Source organism: Manis javanica, chromosome 7, assembly GCF_040802235.1.
Source record: "Manis javanica isolate MJ-LG chromosome 7, MJ_LKY, whole genome shotgun sequence".
NCBI lineage: Eukaryota > Metazoa > Chordata > Mammalia > Pholidota > Manidae > Manis > Manis javanica.
In genome coordinates this window covers 103,844,402-103,857,938 of record NC_133162.1, presented here as the reverse complement: position 1 = coordinate 103,857,938, position 13,537 = coordinate 103,844,402, and the positions used below count along the sequence as shown (strand labels likewise).

Sequence of the window (13,537 nt, the reverse complement as noted above, 5' to 3'; positions counted from 1 at the left end):
AGCGTGCAGCATCCCTACAGCAACCTCCAACATCTCTGAGCTATTAGGAACTCACTACTCCCAAAGCAACACATAGAGCTCAAACTGTGCATCAGGGCCAACTGTATGACAAGGAGTTCTCCAAATTAATTTCCACATAGAATGCAATGTTTATTAAAGGGCAGATAAAAATAAATATAAATTTACATATATTTGTATATAATTATTAATAGCAGCAATTATTTACAACTCAGACAAACACAAGAGATTTTTTTCCAGGAAGTATTTTGTCACTGGCTTCGTTGAGAATTGTCCCCACATTATAACAAACAAGCAGATGGGCTGAAGTCAGTTTTGTTGTTCTTGGTCTCTAAAGACAAGCACCACCCCAGTCTAGCAGCACCTGGAGAGGACGCTCCCACTGCCCCACCCCTGGAGGCAGCTGTGCACAGCCAGAAGCAAAAAGAACCGTGAAAGCAGAAGTCTCCTGAAGACACAGACACAAAAGCTTTTGTGTTTCATGTTAAGACAGCCCTTGCGGTTCTTACTGAGGGTAGAGCAGGTGCTCCCACCTCAGCACTATTTGGAGTGATGAATTCTCTGCGGCAGCCTGTTCCATGCATTGCAGACTGTTTATCGGCATCCCTAAATTCTACTCCTACTACATGCCAGTGACACACTCTTCCCCACATGCCACCCAAGAGGTGACAAACGTCCCCTGCTCACCACCAGCAGAGAATCAACCAGGGTGGAGATCATAACGCCTTTCCAGTGCTCACACCAGGGGAAGGAGACTTTATTTTTTATTGTATCCTTTTAATTATTAAGTACACCTCTTACTCCAACAGACATATTTAATATACACAAAGGACAATAAAGAGATGAGGCAGGCACAATGTTTAGGTGAGAGAGTATACCATTAAGAAAATGCCAAGAGCCCTCTCAAAGTATTTTTCTTTTATCATTTGCTTTCAAATATTTACCTAGTGGAACAGGAAAAAAAAAAAAGATCATCATTCTAAAAAGGCCATTCCACCCCATGAAAAGGTTTTCTATACACATGGAAATAGTCATTTTGGCCCCTCCCTTGAAATCACTTTCTGTAGTTTCTCCAGGTCAAAGGAGAATGGAAGTAGCAAATCAGAACAGCCACAGCAGCAAATCAGAAGCATTTAGTCCCCAAAGCCTGGTCAGGAGCCAGTCTTGATATTGCAAAAAAGAATGAGGGATCTGAAGCCAGGAAATCTGGATGTGAGTCTGTTCTACCACTTCCTCACCCTGGAGGTGTGACCAAATCACAACCTCCCAAGACGTCAGTTTTGTCTATGAATCGGATGGTGATGGGACCTTCATGATACTGCTGTGCAAACCAGCTCATATGAAATACATGGAGCTTTTCATACAGATGTCAAATACAATTACCTCTATTATGGGCTTATACACATCATGATTCTCAATCAGAGCTGATGGTTAGCTTTATCAAAAGGACTTCAGTCATTGAAAACAGCCATAGGGTTGATTTCAGCAGCATTGACAACAGATTCAGAAGAACGGAAAAGAGTATGAAATAGATACAAAAGACAGTAGCACACAGCAGTGAAGAATGAAGGGCATGGAGCCAGACTGTCTAGGATGTGATCCTACTGGGTGGCACTAAGCAGCTTCCTTGACTTCTACATGCCTCAGTGTCTGGCGATAAATTCAGCACAGCTGATTGTCATTACTCACAGGAGTTATGTTCTGTATAGTCACTGTGAACACTAAATTAGTGAATACTAGACCCTGGCCCCTACAGGAAATATGAGGTTAGGTTCCTGGGAGCCTCCCATCAGAACATTTTTGCCAACCGATCAATATATAACTATGTATTATATGTTCCTGTTTTAAGACTCTTTATTTAATATATGCTGTTGAATCAATAACAATGAACTCAGGGTAGGATTTATCCCAGAGATGCAAGGATGGTTCATTATCTGCAACTCAGTCAATGGATGAAAACTGTATAATCATCTCAATAATGCTGAAAAAGCTTTTGACAATGTTCAATATCCATTCAAGATAAAACCCTCAACATATCTTAACATAAGAGAGGCCATTTATAACAAACCACAGCTAACATTATATTCAAAGGTAAAAAGCTGAAAGCTTTTCTTCTAAGATCAAGAACAAGAGAAGGATGCCCACTCTCACCATATTTATTCAACACAGTACTGGAGAGCCTAACCACAGCAATCAGACAAGAAAAAGAAAGGCATCCAAATTGGTAAGAAAGAAGTAAAATCGTCACTCTTTGCAGATGACATGATACTACAGATGGAAGTCCCTAAAGACTCCACCAAAAAACTATTAGAATAAATGAATTCAGTAAAGTTGCAGGATACAAAGCCAATGTACAGAAATCTATTACACTTCTAAATACAAATAATGAGCTAGCAGAAAGAGAAGAAAATCCCACTTACAACTTCATCAAAAATAATAAAATACATAGGAATAAACTTAACAAAGGAAGTAAAAGACCTGTACTCTGGAAAGGTATCCAATGCTCATGGATAGAAAGAATAGTGCTTAAATGGCCATACTGTCCAATGCAATCTACAGATTCAATGCAATCCCTATCAAAATACCAGTGGTATTTTTCACAGAACTAGAGCAAATAATTCTATAATTTGTGTGGACTCACAAAGACCCTGAATAGCCAAAGCAATCTTGGGAAAGAAGAACGAAGCTGGAGGTACCACACTTCCTGACTTCAAACTGTACTACAAAGCAACAGTAATTAATACAGTATGGTACTACCACAAGAACAGACACATAGACCAATGGAATAGAATAGAGAGCCTAGAAATATATCCATGCCCACATGTTCAATTAACATACGATAAAGGAGACAAGAATACACAATAGGGAAAAGACAGTCTCTTCAACAAATGGTTTTGCGCAAACTGGACAGCTATGTGCAAAGGAATGAAACTAAATCATTCTCTTATACCATACACAAAAATAATTTCAAAATGGATTTAAGACTTAAATATAAGATCTGACACCATAAACCTACTAGAAAGATAAATAGGCAGCAAACTCTTAAACATCAACATTAAAAAATTTTTTCTGGCTATGTCTCCCCAGGCAAGAGAAACAAAAGCAAAATTAAACAAGTAGGACTATATCAAACTAAAAAGCTTCTACAAAGCAAAAGAAACCATCAATAAAACAAAAAGGTAACCTAATATATAGGAGAATATTTGCAAATGATATATCTGATAAAGGGCTAATATCTAAAAATACATAAAGAACTCATACAACACCAAAAAAACAATCCAATTAAAAATGAGCAGAGGACTTAAATAGACATTTTTCCAAAGAAATACAGATGGCCAACAGACACATGAAAAGATGCTCAACATCACTCATCATCAGGGAAATGCAAATCAAAACCATAATGAGGTATCACCTCACACATGTCAGAATGGCTAATATCAACAAGATAAGACATAACAACTGCTGACAACATGTGGAGAAAAGGGAACCTTCCTACACTGCTGGTGGGATTGTAAATTGGTATAGCCACTAAGGAAAAGAGACACACACCCGTATGTTTACTGCAGCATTATTTACAATAGCCAAAATATGGAAGTAACCTGAGTGTCCATCAACAGATGAACAGATAAAGAAGATGTGGTACAGATATACCATGGAATATTACTCAGCCATAAAGAAAGAAACCTTGCCATTTGTGGCAACACAGATGAGAGGGTATTATGCTACATGAAATAAATCAGTCAGAGAAAGAGGTTTACCATAAGGTTTCACTTAAGTGAAAAACAAAACAAACAAAACAGAAATAGACTCAAACAGAGAATATATAGTTGGTTATCATAGTGGGAGGCAGGGTAGGTGAAATAGGTGGAGAGAAAAAGGTACAACTTCTAATTATAAAACAATTTAGTCACAGGGATGGAAGTACAGCATAGGGAACATATATCATAACACTGTACCATCTTTGTATGGTAATATGGTAACTACTTATCATGGTGAGCATTTTATAATGTATAATTGCTGAATCACTAAACTGCTCATCTGAAACCAAGATAATATTGTACATAAACTTTATTTTAATAAAAAATGCCTATTAAAAAAAACAGTGAACTCAGGGCTAACAGCACTGTAACTCATGCTTGCTTGTTCCATCTCAGCCGGGAAGGTAAGCAACAGGCCATTCAAATTTTCCTCTATTCTGTATGTCTGTGAATGATCATTACAGTGCAGCAACTATTGACTTGGGCATTGCAAACAGATTTTGACAAGTAGGCAAATTTGCAAGTACAGAATCCACAAGGAGTGAGGATCTAGTGTACCTGCCTTACAGAGTGGCTTTGATGATTCTATGATCAATACAGACACAGCACCAAGAACACTGCCTTCCTGGCACCCAGGGAACACTCAACAAACGTTAGGTGTTACTACTAGGGAGGCAAATGTGTCCATAAAATATCATATGGTGTGCAAAGCATTAGCAAACTTATGAAAAAAATATAGAAGGCAACAGAACCACACAGGCAGGAATATGGCATGGAGGAAAGAAATGAAAAATCAAAACTCATAAAATTTCTTTCCTAAAGCACTTTCTTGATCTATTTACCTTTCCCGCTTTCCACCAGGACGTTGCACTCCCCATGCCAGCCACCTAACCTGTTTGCTTTCAAATCCAATCTCCACACACTGTCCTTTTTGAAATGTATCACAGCATACTGAATTTTCCAAATTCCCTGGCTGGCCAGTTTCCATGTATGGCTGGCCCGTGAGAGGCACCTAAGAAGATGGGAGGGCAGCCACAGGGAAGCGGCCAGGGATCTTGCCCTCCCTGCATCTGCCCGACACTATCTCCCCCATGGGGGCACCACTCCCCATTTCTTAAGTACCACCAACTTGCACCCAGCTGTAGCCCTGGGCACTGGACATCTTTCTGTGGCTGCAAGTCTCTGAGTCGTCACATCTTCCTTCTGGACCTCCCTCGTCCATCACCGACATACCCAATTTTCTGTAAGCTCTCTGTTCAAAATGCCCAGGCCCATTCTCCTGCTGAGACTCACTAAACACTGGCTCCAGAAGGATGCTACAGCCTGCAACTCTTTTGTCAAGACCATTCCCAACACACACACACACACACACACCATCCCTCTCCGCCCAGCCATCTCACCTCTCACGCTCTGACTCTCTGGCTTCTTTGGACTGAGAACAAATCCAGGTGTTACGGTTTATTCTTTTTTTTTTAAGTTTACTTCTGTAGGGAAAAAGCGCACTTATAAAAATTCAGATTTTTTTCAGCTTTTTATCAAGTTACATTACCTCTGCCGCCCTTCAACATGCGCTACTGGCTGCCCCTGCACCAGTGATTTCCCTCTGCTTAAGTGCTATTTACCTTCTAAAGACTAAGCATTACTCTCAACTCATAAATACCTTGATTTTTTTTAAAATCCAAATGCGGCCTATGGCACATAGCCAACTTCCTCTCACAGTCGGCAGCCGCCACTCCTGGCTGCTGGCAGCAGCCTCGTAATCACTGTCCATTAATTCTCAGGCAACCTTCCATTTTCTTTTCTTATCACTGTTTCTAACCCAAAGCATAAAAATGTAATGCCTGGCCATAATCACACAAGGCATAAAAGAGAAATAAACAAGTTCACTGGATAAAAGAATACAATAGTGAACAAGATTCTGATAATGAGTCAGAGAAGCAGGAGAAAGGAGGCGACGGAGCATGCTCACTACTCCCTGAATTCACGCTCTCTCCTCCCTGGACACACAGACGTTTCCTGGCAAGAACTGGCCAGGTGACCAAGTTCTAGGCAATGGAATATGAATGGAAAGTGATATTAACCACTGCCAGGCCCAGCCAAAAATCCCCCTACACTGTCTCCTCCAGCTGTCCCCCACCTCCAGTAGGCTAGAGTGAAGATTACCACAGGGTGATCCAGGGGCGCCTGTGTTCAAAAGACTATTTAGCCTTGTCTGCTATATGCTTCTTAAAAGGGGTCATTTCCTCACCAACACTACCACCCGCCTAAAACTATGAACCAGAAAGAAACTCACTCTGGGTGCAAATGACTACACATAGAGAGACACACATGCATGCACACAGAGCTCCATCTGTTATAGAAGGTCACAAATGCAGGACACATGCCTTTCTAATAAGCTGGGCAGACACTGGGTCAAGGTGGCTGATGAGGTAGAGGAAACAATCCCCAGCAGTCTCTCCCAGAAGGATGTCTAAAAGGAACGCCATTTGGGTGGGGCATTTGGAAATGAGCACCTGTTTCCACCCCCGCGCTGCCTGCCTCTCTGGTAGAGCAGTGCCCTGCAGACCAGCACCACTTCCACTTCGTAGCACAAAAACAGGATTCAGAGAGGTCAGTGCTACTCTAAGGGGGTGAGGCACAGGCAGAGCCAGTCCACAAAGTGACCGCGGTCTCTGAAGACATTAGTACCAAAATTGAGGGTGTTTTGGAAACTTTGATAGCAATTTGACAGGATAATTTTATGTCTTTGAATCCAATAATAAAATCGGAGGCTTGTATTTTGGACTTCCTTGTTTCATTTTCCTAGTAATTTATTTTTATTGAACCCATCCATGGTGGTAGAATTTTTAAAAACTGTTTTCCAAGCTCCTGGAATCCCTAAACTCTTCCACCAAATTCCCGAGGTGGCTGCACACCCCATGCCAAGCCTTCCTGCCTCTCCCAGGTTTGCTTCAACTGGCTCAGCAGCTCCTTCTCCTTCCCAGGTGTGAGCTGTGGGCACCCATCCCGCATGCCATCCTGAGGCTCAGACCAAAAGGAAGAGTAAGTGAATGGCCAGTCATCCATCAATGGACCTAAAAAAACACAGGACTCTGGTCCTAGAAAATGGCTAAAGTAAAACAAGAAAGGACTAGAAACCTGTCAACAGGCCTTGCCTGACAAGGCTGTCTGTCCATCATTCTAAACCTGAGAGGCAAAGTGAAATGGCTTCACCTCTCTTGGGAGGTCGACAAACAGTGAGCAACCCCATACTGGCTCAGGGAAATGAGGTTTATTTCAAAATGAGCTGTCTGTGTGTGGCACCATGCATGATGACGTATTATGGGAAGAGAACAGGATGTGGAGAGAACATCCACTCTGCTGAGCAGGACCCACTACATGGGAGGCCAGTAAAAAGTTAAACCAGAGAATAGATGCGATGCATGAAGCGCTTTGAAACCTCTTGCCGTGAACCGGCAATTCCAATTAGTCATCAAAGCCAGCCACACCACGTGAAGACAGCTGCTCTGTTGTTCTGTGTGCGTCCCCTGACAGAGCTGTGGCTGCCCAAAGCCCCGACCTCTGCCCCAGCAAGCCCCCTTTCCCCTAGGGCAGGAAGGAGGCAGGGCGAAAGGGGCATTAACCCACCATGCCCCTTTGTCCACAATGGCAGCGATTCTTAGAGCACTGTCTTCCAACTCCAGTACTTCGTGGGCCCTGCTGAGAAGGAAGACTGAGATGGAATACGAATGTGCACCAAGGGCAAACGGCCAGGAAGGGGACACACACTCCTCAGCCAACATTCCTCCCAGAGACCATGGCCACCATCACGCTGGCTCAAGAGCCTGCTCCTGCCTCACTCCAGGCAGGCTCTGCTCCGGACTGAGCTGGCAGTGCACAGCCAAGGTCACGTACCGACATTTCATCAGACACACCTAATGTCCCAAGAACCATGGGAAGAAATCTAAGCACAAGCACTGAAGGTGTTTCATTTTAATCACATCTAAGGCTGGCCATCTAAACCCCCATTTCTGTTACACCTCTTCCCAGATTACTCTTCTTTGACACCAACAGGAAAATGTCATTAACTTCAAATCCCATAATCTAGATTTGCTGATGAAATGTGTTTTCAATGTCTACACTACCAGGGTAAAATGAACTAGAAACAAAACTTTTTCTACTTAAAACCTTTTCTTTTTCAACACTGATTGTTCAGCTCATCATGCGGCCATGTGCCAGGTTCTGGGCCAGCCACTGGCAGTGTGAGGAGCAGTAAGCTATGTCTTGCCCTCCAGGGATTTACAATCTAGCCAGACCCACAGGAAAATGAATTCCCATTCCCTTCTGCACTTTCCCCACTGTCTTTGGATGTACGTGCTCACATGATCTATGGGGGAACCTTGGGTTTTTATTTCTACCATGAACACTGCATCTTTCTCTTCTAATCATGTCTTAAGAAATGAAGCTTAAAAGCTGGTTCTTCGAGAAATGAGGGCATTAAAAAAAAACCAACCAACAGGATCTACCAACCCATTTGAGGTATATTTTCTGATATCAGCAATATTCTCTTTATCACAGGCTCTCCAATAGGCAGAGTTAAAGAGTCATTTGTTCTTAGAAGGCAATCTTCCTTATCTAAACTGACTCCTATGGCTACATATAAACCTAAACATAAAGCCAGGTCAACTCTTCCTCTCTAAATCAGAAGAGCGAGGACTTCACAGAATGGTCAGGAAGGAATGGTAAGCTGCACCTCCACCTGCAGGGAGACCCCACTATGGCCACACACCTGCAGATTGCCAAAGTGTGCAGAGGCCACATGTTTTATACCCTGAAGACAATTTAAAGGATTATAAGAAATGCAAACTTCATCTGTGATATGGCTTTCAAGTTATAAATGTCAATGACAGCCAAGTCTTCTGTACTAGGAACCACTCCAACCACGGCCCAATCCACTGGCTCCGGGGGAGGCTGACAGACAGCTGCTCTTTCAACGGTTATTCCCAGAGGAGCCCAGAGGCCTCTCCAAAGGCAGCTAGGTACGGAGTGAAGAGGGAAGGTGACAACATATTTGGTGGCAGACAGACACAACCCAGGAGTGCCACACAATGCCAACACATCAGCCTGTTCCCTGAGGGCTGTCAGTCCCACACAGTGCAGAGCAGAGAGCAGGAGGAAAGTGCAGATGCTGCCACACACAGAAATCACAGCCCAGAAAGGCAGGCAGATGCTCATCCTTCTCACAGCATAAGCCACAGCAACTGGAGATCAGGGACCACAGTCCCAGCTCCGAGTCCCACCAAGGCAGCCTGTTACCCCCAGCTGCACAATGCCTGACAATTCTTGGAAGCTAAGTGAGTGGCCTTCCCTATCTGTCAACACTAAAGTAATTTCAGATCAGACCCTTGAAGATAGACTGTTGAGTACTTCAGTCTCTAAAATGAAGTCCCATTCCAATTAAGTGATATGTGTGGTGCGTGAATGGGGGACAGGGCTGGGGGTGGAGGGATGGATTAACTATGCTTGTTGCATCTTAGGCAAAATCTGGTGTCTTTAGAGATTCAAAATCCCTTTGAGGTTCTAAAGATGACACTTCTTATTTCTCTTATTTCTCATAGCAGGACACACACTCAAGGTGACAACTACAGAGAAGCCTCTGAGAAGTCACATGGTCACATGATTATCTAGCTCTAACATGAAGGCTTTTATTCACATAAGACATTCATCTGCTTATGAGATGCTGGCATATTTGTTACCCCCACCTCTGCGATGTTGTTGGAAACAAAGTTTCTTCAAAAACTCACGTACATAAAAGAAACAAGATTTAGGAATGTTTAATGTTTCATTCTGTTGGTCCCATAACCTTGACACCGAAATCCTATCAGGCTGTGAAATCCAAAAATTCTGCTCCCAAGTTGAAAGTCGCATCTACCAAGGTAACTCTCAAGGATAGCCTGCACAGTAGCTTTAAACACTACACTATTCAGACCATTAAAATAAGGAAGCAAATAGCCAATTGCTTCCTCCATAAAATATGTTCATAACTGAGGACTTAGGAAAATGTGCTCCTTGAACAACAGTTCCTTGATAAAGACACAGTTCAGAGATCATGCAGCCTTTGAGTCACACTCTGTAGCTCACTGACTGCTAACATTCACAGCGTCAGCTTCTGCACCAGCTCTGGTTGGGCTGCTGTGAAGGGGCCAACCTTCTAGGTAAGAGTAACTGGCCGGGATCAAGCTAAATAAGCTTGTGTTTGATAAGCACTGAATAAAGAAATAAATGGCTCTCTGTTCCACTTAGATTCTAGTCAGATAAAATATCCTTGCCAAATTATCCCAAAAGAGCAACTCCCCAAGTCTGAACCAGACAGCTAGAGGTGTCCCTTAGGACTGGGGTGGCACTGGCAGAGCCACCTCTTGGCCCCTTTGGACTAATGTCTATATTTTTGATGGTTCCGACTGCCAACACTTTCGTGAACTACCTGGTCCTTCCCCTCCCAAGGGCAGATCCCCTGGGTTTGTGCTGGTCCATGTGGATGTCTGCTTACTTCAGTACTTACATGACCTAATGGATCCTCCTCCAATGTCCACTGGAGATCAGTAATTGCTCCTGAAATCACAAGGACAAAAACATTTTTAAGTTTTTCCCCTTTAAGGACTTGATCCATTGCAAACAGGCTGACAAAGAGCTTCTATGAACTTTGCTTCTCATGTTGCAGGAACCGCGGAAACTACGAACAAGGAGTTGGGACACGGAGACGTTTGGCGAGAAGCTGCATTTATTAGTGCTGGCTCTGGCTCAGCGGATTCATATTCAAAGGCTGAGCTCCGCGTGCAGCAGGGCCATGCCTTTTATGCATTCACGACAAGGTTAGAGGGGCAGTCAGCACCCAGAAACCATTGCAGTGGGAGCTATTAGGTCACGTATTCAGGATGCTAGTTATATTTTAACTTATCTCTGTAAAGGTTACCTGGATACCGTATTATAAACTAATGGGCTTCCATGACTATGATCAACCAGATGTTCCATACCACTGAGTCCTGTGGGGGTGGGGGGGAGGTGGGGAAACACTGTTACATTGTTTCAGTCTCAAGCACCAAAGCACCTTGTGCTTCCTCTACATTTCTGAAGCCTTAACAGAAACTGTCTCCTTGGCTTCCTACGACAGTCCCATTTTGGAACCCAAATGCCTTTTAATATAGTCTCCCCCAAAAAAGATTCCTAAAAATAGCTAGGTGGGAAGCCCTATGACTTCAACACCTGGAGGCATTTATTTAAAAAACTGTATTATCTCCCTTGTTAGGACCCAAACCCATCTATTATTAGTTCAGCAGGAGTAAGGCTACATTGGCAAAAATGGATCAGCTGCACAAAACCGTTGTTTGTTCTAAGTCTCAGGAGGCATTAAATCAAAGCATTTTACCAATCCTACTGCTTTCTGGACTAGACTACATTAATACACACACACAGTCCCGAGCATAGGTATGCATCCAATTTTAAAATGAGATAGCTCTATCACAAAAAAACGCTTGCAAGATAAGATAAAGTCAATTGAATTGCAAGCCTGTTTATTCAAATAGAACAGATTACTTATAGCCACTTTACCTTGAAGAATAAAACCAAAAAAAAGCAGTGAAGAGCCATTTTAGAAAATATCTACTATGTGCTTCTGATATACCTAATATTTCCCTCTATAAACTCCTTTATGAAAAAACAAAAGGGGAAGGACACATCCTTTAACAGATATGTACAGTGTTTTTCTGACATTCACAGAATTTATCGGCAGATAATTATAAAACTGAAAGACATCTCAGTAGGGAGGGAAGAGAGGAGAAGAGGAGAGGGGAAAAAACAGAGACAATGTTACACAGACACATCTTCAAGCTGACTGCCAGTAAATCTGATCATCTGGTCTACCTTATACTTAAGGCCCTCACAGAAGAGTATGTGCCATTTTCTGCTGAAAGATGTCTGAGAGTTTTGTTATTTTTGATCCAAACAAGCCAATTCCCTCTTGTGGTCTGCAGCATAGAACTACCCTTACCAGCATTAACATTTTTGTCTGTGTCAATCATCTCTGAGCAATACCAGAGTTATACACTGGTTTAACCTGCACTCAATTCCCAATCCCCATCTCCATGAAACTGGCTTTAATAATTGTTTACTAAAGAAGGATGAAAGGTCAGAGGGAACTAAGTCAATGCCAATGACCATATGCCCCCCTTTCCATATAAGCTTCTGTCTGAGATGGCTCTGAGGTGAAGGAATGGTTTTTGAAAATGGAGTATCATGATACAGAAAAAGCTGCTAACTTCAGTAAATCCAGCTATCAGGATATATTTAGAGAAAGTAATCCTAAGCACAATGGTCAACATCAGAAGCACTTCATTCATGGGTTCTAGAGTAGGCTAATAAAATTGAAAATAAGATGAAATGATATTGATGCCTCAGTGTCAACTTATTTCCCATGCTTTTACTCTTTTTCTGCATGTTTTCACTGACACATCATTTGGCACATTCTATGACAACTGTCCTTGTGAATATTGGGATCAAGCACACAGGCAATAATGATTTACAGGCCCTACCAGGACCAAGACTGTAAGATTCAAAAAGTTTTAGTGTTCGTGATGTGCAAAAAAAAAAGAAAAGAAAAATGAAAAAAAAAGTTCATTACCCTTTACCAACTGCAACATTCTCTAATAGGATTTTTAAATACTAATCACACTAAGAAATCAATCTTGATTTTACCTTAATCAGACAAGCTACTCCAAGTCATAGGCAAATGATTGCATCACCCTTGGTTCTATATATTAGCAAAATTCATAGCCACCAAGAAACCAAAAGGCCATTCACTTCTATCCTCAGCAAAGCTTTAATGTTCAATTAATCTGAACTTTCATTTCCTGCATGGTTTATAGCCACTTCTAGTTGTGTATGTAGATGAAGAAAACATTGAACGAAGTCCTTTCTCCTTCCTGAATTTTGAAATAGAACTACTCAGCTTACATTAACTTTTCACCCAAAATAATCTTTTCTCAGTATAAGCAGCTTCCCTCAATCTCTTCCCGGCGTAAGGCCTTGAACTTCCCCTCTTAATTATTACCTAAACTGGGAAAGTATTTGTAGATGAAATTGGATTCCCATGATTTCTATCTGAGAAGAAGAAAAAGGCAGTAATTACAGGACCATGACAAAGAAGCTGGGAAAAACTAGAATCCCATTTTCAAACAACATTATACCTTCCTTTTTTTTAAAAATGTTGGTATCATTAATCTACAATTACATGAGCAACATTACGGTTACTAGACTCCCCCCATCATCAAGTCTCCACCACATACCCCATTATAGTCACTGTCCATCACCGTAGTAAGATACTATAGAATCACTACTTGTGTTCTCTGTGTTGTACAGCCCTCCTCGGACCCCCTCCACATTATGTCTGCTAATCATAATGTCCTTTTTAACCCCTTGTCCCTCCCTTCGCACCCATCCTCCCCAGTCCCTTTTCCTTTGGTAACTGTTAGTCCATTCTTGGGTTCTGAGAGTCTGATGCCATTTTGTTCCTTCAGTTTTTGCTTTGTTCTTATACCCCACATATGAGTGAAACCATTTGATACTTGTCTTTCTCCGCCTGGCTTATTTCACTGAGCAAAATACCATCTAGCTCCATCCATGTTGTTGCAAATGGTAGGATTCTTTTCTTCTTATGGCTGAATAATATTCCATTGTGTATATGTACCACATCTTCTTTATCCATTCATCTACTGACGGACACTTAG

General features: G+C 42.1%; 1 protein-coding gene across 4 annotated transcripts in view; it reads right to left on the bottom strand.

Moving 5' to 3' along the window:
- The window catches only part of MGAT5 (alpha-1,6-mannosylglycoprotein 6-beta-N-acetylglucosaminyltransferase), a 362,412-nt gene that overhangs the window by 299,550 nt on the left and 49,325 nt on the right, over window positions 1–13,537 (bottom strand). For all 4 annotated transcript variants that reach the window (XM_037017057.2, XM_037017059.2, XM_037017058.2 and 1 more), the window contains exon 2: window positions 10,318–10,367. The gene's annotated coding sequence lies outside the window, so the exon portion shown is untranslated. The remainder of the gene's footprint in view (window positions 1–10,317; window positions 10,368–13,537) is intronic.